At 39.6% G+C, this 6,428-nt stretch overlaps 1 non-coding gene across 1 annotated transcript; it reads right to left on the reverse strand.

Moving 5' to 3' along the window:
- Positions 1-479: 479 nt before the first annotated feature.
- On the reverse strand, positions 480-586 carry LOC145091084 (small nucleolar RNA R71). The gene has a single exon (XR_013701972.1). It is a non-coding gene; the product is annotated as a small nucleolar RNA R71 (small nucleolar RNA).
- Positions 587-6,428: the final 5,842 nt, after the last annotated feature.

Genomic DNA, 6,428 nt, shown 5'->3' on the forward strand with positions numbered 1-6,428 from the left:
TGGATCAAACACCCGTCCAAACCGAGTCCGAATACGATACCGCGCCTAAATTTGAAGAACACACAAGCGAACCCGAGAACGAGCCAAGGAACAAGATGGCAGCAATTGAAGAGATGTCCATGGGAGCTTACAAAAAGTGGAATCGAGAAGATATGGGTCCCGGTTTAGTCCATCCCGCAATACGTGCCACTGCCACATTCGAGTTGAAGGGGCACATATTAACTGCACTGAAGGATATCCCATCTTTTGGGAAAGATCGTGAGGATGCTTTTAAGCATCTAGATGAAGTCAACGACATTGCGGATTACTTCAATGTCCCAAATGTCAACAGAAACACAGTCTTGCTTAGGATGCTTCCCATCACTTTCAAAGGAGCTGCTAAGGAATGGTTAAAAGCACTTCCACCGGGTAAAATTACCACTTGGGCTCAAATGCGTGAGCAATTCCTGGACCAGCTTTGCCCGCCATCCAAGAAAGCCAAACTCAAGAAGGCAATAGCCAACTTTGAGCAACAGCCGGGGGAGTCATTATATGAAGCATGGGAGCGGTACAAGGGCTTGCTCAGAAATTGCCCTCAGCATGATCTAAATGTGCAACAGGAGATGTCAATCTTCTATGATGGCGTCAACGTTATGACAAGACAACTCCTTGATTCTCAAGGACCTTTGACAAAGAAAAATCCAAGGGAGGTCAAGAAGCTGATTGAAGAATTCGCGAAGCACTCTCGCGAATACCACAACCCTAGGCAAGATGCAATCAAAGGTGGTGGAGGGGCCCAAACTGAAGAAATAGCAGCTGGAATGGCCATGCTGAACAATTTGGATCGAAGGATAACACAAATGGACCAGTCAATACATGCCATAAGAGTGGGTTGTGAAAGATGTAGTGGTCCACACTTGACCAAGGACTGCAATGTAGATGAGTTTGGGAACAGAAAAGCTCAAGTGTGCTACTCTAGTGGGGATAAGTTTGATGAGGATTGGAGAAAACCGAAGAAGGAGTGGCTGCCATATGAAGAGTATAAGAAGCAAAAAGAAGAGAAGTATAGGCAGACAGGTCGAGGCTTTTATCTAAAGGAGCAGCCACCAACCGAGAAGAAACCCGATCTAGAGACCATTTTGATGAAGATTATGGAAGCTTCGGAAAAGAGACACGATGCCACTGATTCTGCTATCATGGAACAACAAACCTTAATAAAGAATCAGCAAGCCTCCATCCATAACCTTGAAGTACAATTCGGTCAACTAGCCACTCTGGTTAATGAAAAATCGTCCCCGAAGAATCCCGAAATAAAGAACCAATCTCATGTAATGGCCATCGATAATGAAGAGTAAGCAATCTCTGAGTTCCTGGAGACATTGGAAGAAGAACCACAGCAGCCCGATCCAAAACCCAAGAAGTCAAAGTTCGAAAGTGAAAGGGTTGTTGAAACAGCTTCGCCATGACGTGGCACTCCTCTGGCCACGACGTGGTGCATATCTGATCAAAAAGTCTTTGAACCCATTCCGGTTTATCAGCCACCATTGCCATTTCCACCCCGAGTTGCACTTAGTCTACTGGAGAAGGAGCATATAGAGTTTGTCAAGCATATGAGGAGATCCCGATTAATACTCCCTTTGTCGAGTCCTTATCCAAAACTCCTGAGAATCAGAAATTACTGCAAGATTTGATAGACACTCACAAACAATTAAAGAAGCAGTCTAAGGTGGTTCTAAGTGAACAAACCTCAAAAGTTGTGTTGGGAGAGACACCAGAAAAGATGGGGGATCCTGGACGCCTCACTCTTCCATGTGAGTTTGGTAATAAAATGAAGGTTAATGCTTTAGCCGACTTTGGGGCTAGCATTAATTTGATGCCTTTTTCATTTTATAAAAAATTGGAAATTCAGAAGATGAGGGCTACAAAAATGAAGATTCATATGGCGAACCGTTCAGTGACACAACCCCGGGGCATAGTGGAGGATATTTTGGTGAAAATTGGAAAATTTGTTTTTCCAATAGACTTCAAGTTGATGTGCACAAAAGTACCCACTAATTTTAATATTTATAACCTAACAAACTTAGACTATCTATGCATTTATAGGAAGTGTACCTAGTCAGATTACAGTATAGCTTAGGTAAGTCGGGTGTCGACCACAGGGAATGGTGTTACTAATTAATTTACTTACTATTAAATTAACCTAATTATTAACAAGTTTAAAAGGGGTTTTATCTGATTTTACAAGATCAGACGAACTTAAATCAAATTCAATAACTAAAAACACACTCTTGTTTAGATTGAATCCACTTCTTTCTTATGGCTAGCTAATGATTATGGATTATCAAGTTGGTTTTTAGTTGTATTAGTAATTTAGTTCTAACTTTACCAATAATTAACTAATTCATGTCAAACCATGTATGTTCACACATAATTAAACACAGACTAATTATGAATGTAAATATGCTATGTAAGATTTGTTATATAAATGCAATTATAGTCACAATACACGTTCTCTAGCACAGCTAAGCTTATTTACTCTAATTACTAACTAAGATTGGTCAATCCTAGCTCTAACAATTCAATGCTCACTAAATCATTAGGTAAACAAGTTCATGCAGTTAATGGTCACTAAGCTACACAGAACATGCAATCAAACAATTAGAAAAACAAACATAAGCATGCTAGGTAATACAAATTAAACACAAGCAATTTTACCAACTAAATAAATCCATAAAAATTGAGCTATTCATAAGTTGGAAGCTTCATCTAGCTAAACAAGAGTAGCTAGATTCAGCTACTCATCATAGCAACTAATAAACTAACACAACTTAAAGTAATAAAAAGCATGTTCTTAATTAACTAAAATATAAACCTTTACTCTTTTTGGTGTTGAAAACCTTTTCCAGAACATTTCTTTCGCTCCAAATTGTCTTCTGGAACTCCTTTCTTTAGCCCAAAAGTTCTCCTCTCTCGTAATGATCAGGAACACTTAAATAGACTCCAAAATCCCGCGCCACGTCGTGGCTATCCAGGCCACGTCGTGGGCTTCAAGTTATCCGTATCGGGCGAGGATTCCTCCAGAACACGATCTTTATCTTCTAGAATTCTCATGCCACGTCGTGGCCAACTTTGCCACGTCGTGGATTTAGTATCTTTCGTGGATTTATTCATTTCTTGTCTTCCAAGCCTCCCATGTTCTACATATTGTCACTTTTGGTCCCTCTCTTCGAAAATCCTTTTAATTTACTGAAAATAACAAGTTAAAGTCATAATTACCATTATTCTAAGCATATTATCAACTTATTAATAAAAATGTACTTAAATATTGACTAAAAATAGGTATAAATATGGCAATATCAACAGGGCATTACGCCGACAAGTACACGTCCAACAGGAGGGTGTGCTACGGTTGTAACAAAGAAGGGCATTTACGTAGGGACTTCCCGAAGAAATATGAAGCAGCAAGAGCGAATGCACCTCCAAAGCCAAGAAGCATCCTTGACAAACCAGCTGACAAGGTAATCAAATGTGAGGATTGATATCCTGAGACCTAGTTATGAAGTAACCATAGTATGGTAGGGGTAGCCTACTCGAGGCCCGGTCCAGGATGAACTTGATAACCTATGTAATCGTTTCAAGAAATAATATAAAGTCTTCCTTTTGTTATCTGGTGTGTTAAACTGTTATGTGATTTTCTTTCATGGTGACTTGGAAAACTACAAGACAATACTTGGGACGAGTATAAGTAGGTGTGAAAGGTAGTAGATGCATATACTTCCGGAAGCACAGGACTCACGCTTGGATCAGGGAAAGTCACAAGCTTACCAAGAAGCGAATAATACATTCCGTTTTATTCAAGCATGTCGTTACCATCGTTTCAGTAATGACTAAGAAGATTGTTGTTATACCGACCCTAGTGGTCATATCAAATTGAGTCCGACTACGATGAATATGTTACGTGGTTAAGAGAACCAAGTTCGATGTAACATCAGACTTAAGCCATAGGATTGAAGTAAAAGATAATTGAAGTGATCGGTAGAGGTATCGTGACGGTTGCTTGTAGCTAAAAATGCTACCTTTTAAGATGTGATTAGAACAAGAAGGAAGGTATATTCCATTCTGAAATTTGACTCTAAGAGACCTGACCCTAAACATGCATCACATGATGCTAGGTCATAATTTGGAGTCTAACCTGAGATAGAGAGCAGGTGCATGATCGAGTATTGCTTGCAGTCAATAAGTCTAAGAGATAGACTCGAAGGAATATAGAAGATATAATTATTATCTAGGATGAAGATATGACATATGGAGTCATTATACGATCCCTGTTTCGTTGATTATTCCGGGACGTAACCATCCTAAGGGGGAGATAATTGTAACGCTCACAGATCCAGGCTAGTCAATTTAGAGGCAATAAGTGTCAAAAATGAATTTTCGGCAAAATATTATTTAGAATAAATAACCTTAACCAAGTTGTAGTATATATTACAAGGTTTCCGTACATATAAAGAATGCCGAAATCCGAGTCATAACGAAGAAATTATGGTCCGTCGAAGTTTCGAGACGAAACAGGCACAACACCAGGAAACATAAATAGTGAATTTACTATAGAACAATATTTAGCCTTAGCAATCTAAACGAAAGTCGTAGTGTTTGTTAAACCGAGAGCGTCTATAGAAAGAACGCCAAAATCTGACTTCGTATGCGAAAGTTATGATTTTTCTAAGTTTCAACTTAGCAGTGGACAGCCCGAAATTCGAATATTAGATCGAGCGGTTTTTAGCCGACACAATCTAAACGAGAATCGAAGATCTTGTTAATAGTAGCGTAACGGAAAAAAGACAAACGAAAACGGACGTCGGATGAAGAACTTATGGATTTTTAAAAGATCAATCCTGTCCTGGCCTGTTAAAAATATAAGATTTAAAATAAATTCAAAATTAGCCGACGGAGTCTAAACGAAAGTTGTAGAGTACGTTCCTGCCTACGCGTGGATATAAAGAACGTCGAAAACGAATCTCGTAGGTGAAAGATATGAATTTTTAAAGTCGGGAAGGAAAGTTACGAATCTGCAGGGGGGTGATGGCATGGCCGCATCTCAGTCGTTACTTCCTGACACGGACTCGCTTCGGACGGGTGACAGCTGGCTCGCTACACAGCGTGTACAAGAGGAACGCAGCGCATCCGATGAACGCCTCGCGCCCGAAGGGAACACTTCGCGTACTCCGTATCCTTAATGCGATCCGAGGAGGTCCACGTCGCCCAGCAGCTCCACGACACGTGTTGTACGACCGAAGCTAGATCACACGTAGACAAGGGGAACGCAGCACGTACCTGCGAGGCCTCGCACCTATAAATAGAGGTGCGAAGGCAGCCAAGATTTTCATACCAAAACTCATTGTTTCTCTCACTGGTTTCTCTCTCTAAGGTTCCTAAACCCCCCCTAAACCCTAGGGAACCCCCTAGCACCCGAAGGAAGCCCCGAGGCTCTCGGAGTCTCGAGAAAAAGGGTCTTTCGGTTTCGAAACACTGCTCCAAGCGAAGCCCGATTTTCTTTAAAACTCGTTGTAAGTGAGCTACGCCTATGCAATTTTTAATATAGCTTTCAAATAATTATAGTAATATTATTAGGTCCATCAAATAATTATTTGGGTTATTATTATGAGTTATATAGAGTGTTGTTTAACGCTTATATAATAATAATAATAGGTAGACTATTAATTAGTCGCGGTTAATGTTAGACTAAACCATAGTGGTATTGATACTAGGTTTTGTCGAGGAAAATTGTTTTAAGAGTAACGAAATGCTGTCCGAGTACCGAGTCACCACTGTATCAAGTGATTGCATAGTCCCTTTCATCTTACACATAGATATGAAGTATTTTAATATAAATTACATGCTATGTGTGCATATTGTCTGAATACTTGTTGTCTATGCTAGGTGAAAGATTTGTATACATGTTTTAAATGATTTACACTATATATGTATTTTATATCTACAAAATGTGTTGGGTAAAACATGGGTAGATGAAATAGTTGTTGTGTGATAACGCGATGAAAGACATCAATGTTGACAGTGATCCAGTCATCTAGTCAAGTATAGATGACGACCATGCACGATACTAGACAGTCCAATAGAACGCTAGCAGGCTCGTAACATGTAGGTGTTTTTGAACTAGGTGCTCATTAGGTATTTTTGAACTGAGTGTGTTCACTAGGTATTTTGAACTGAGTGTGTTCACTAGATATTTTCGAACTTAGTGTGTTCACTAGGTATTTTGAACTAAGTGTGTTCCCTAGGTATTTTGAACTAAGTGTGTTTACTAGGTATTTTTTTAACTAAGTGTGTTCACTAGTTACTTTTGAACTAAGTGTTTACCAGATGTTTTGGACTACGTGTTACCAGTTGTAATCTATAAGCCTTGGTAACAATGGACTTCGTGCCAATTC

This window comes from Lactuca serriola, chromosome 2 (genome assembly GCF_051521515.1).
Source record: "Lactuca serriola cultivar US96UC23 chromosome 2, Lser_US96UC23_V15, whole genome shotgun sequence".
Classification (NCBI taxonomy): domain Eukaryota; kingdom Viridiplantae; phylum Streptophyta; class Magnoliopsida; order Asterales; family Asteraceae; genus Lactuca; species Lactuca serriola.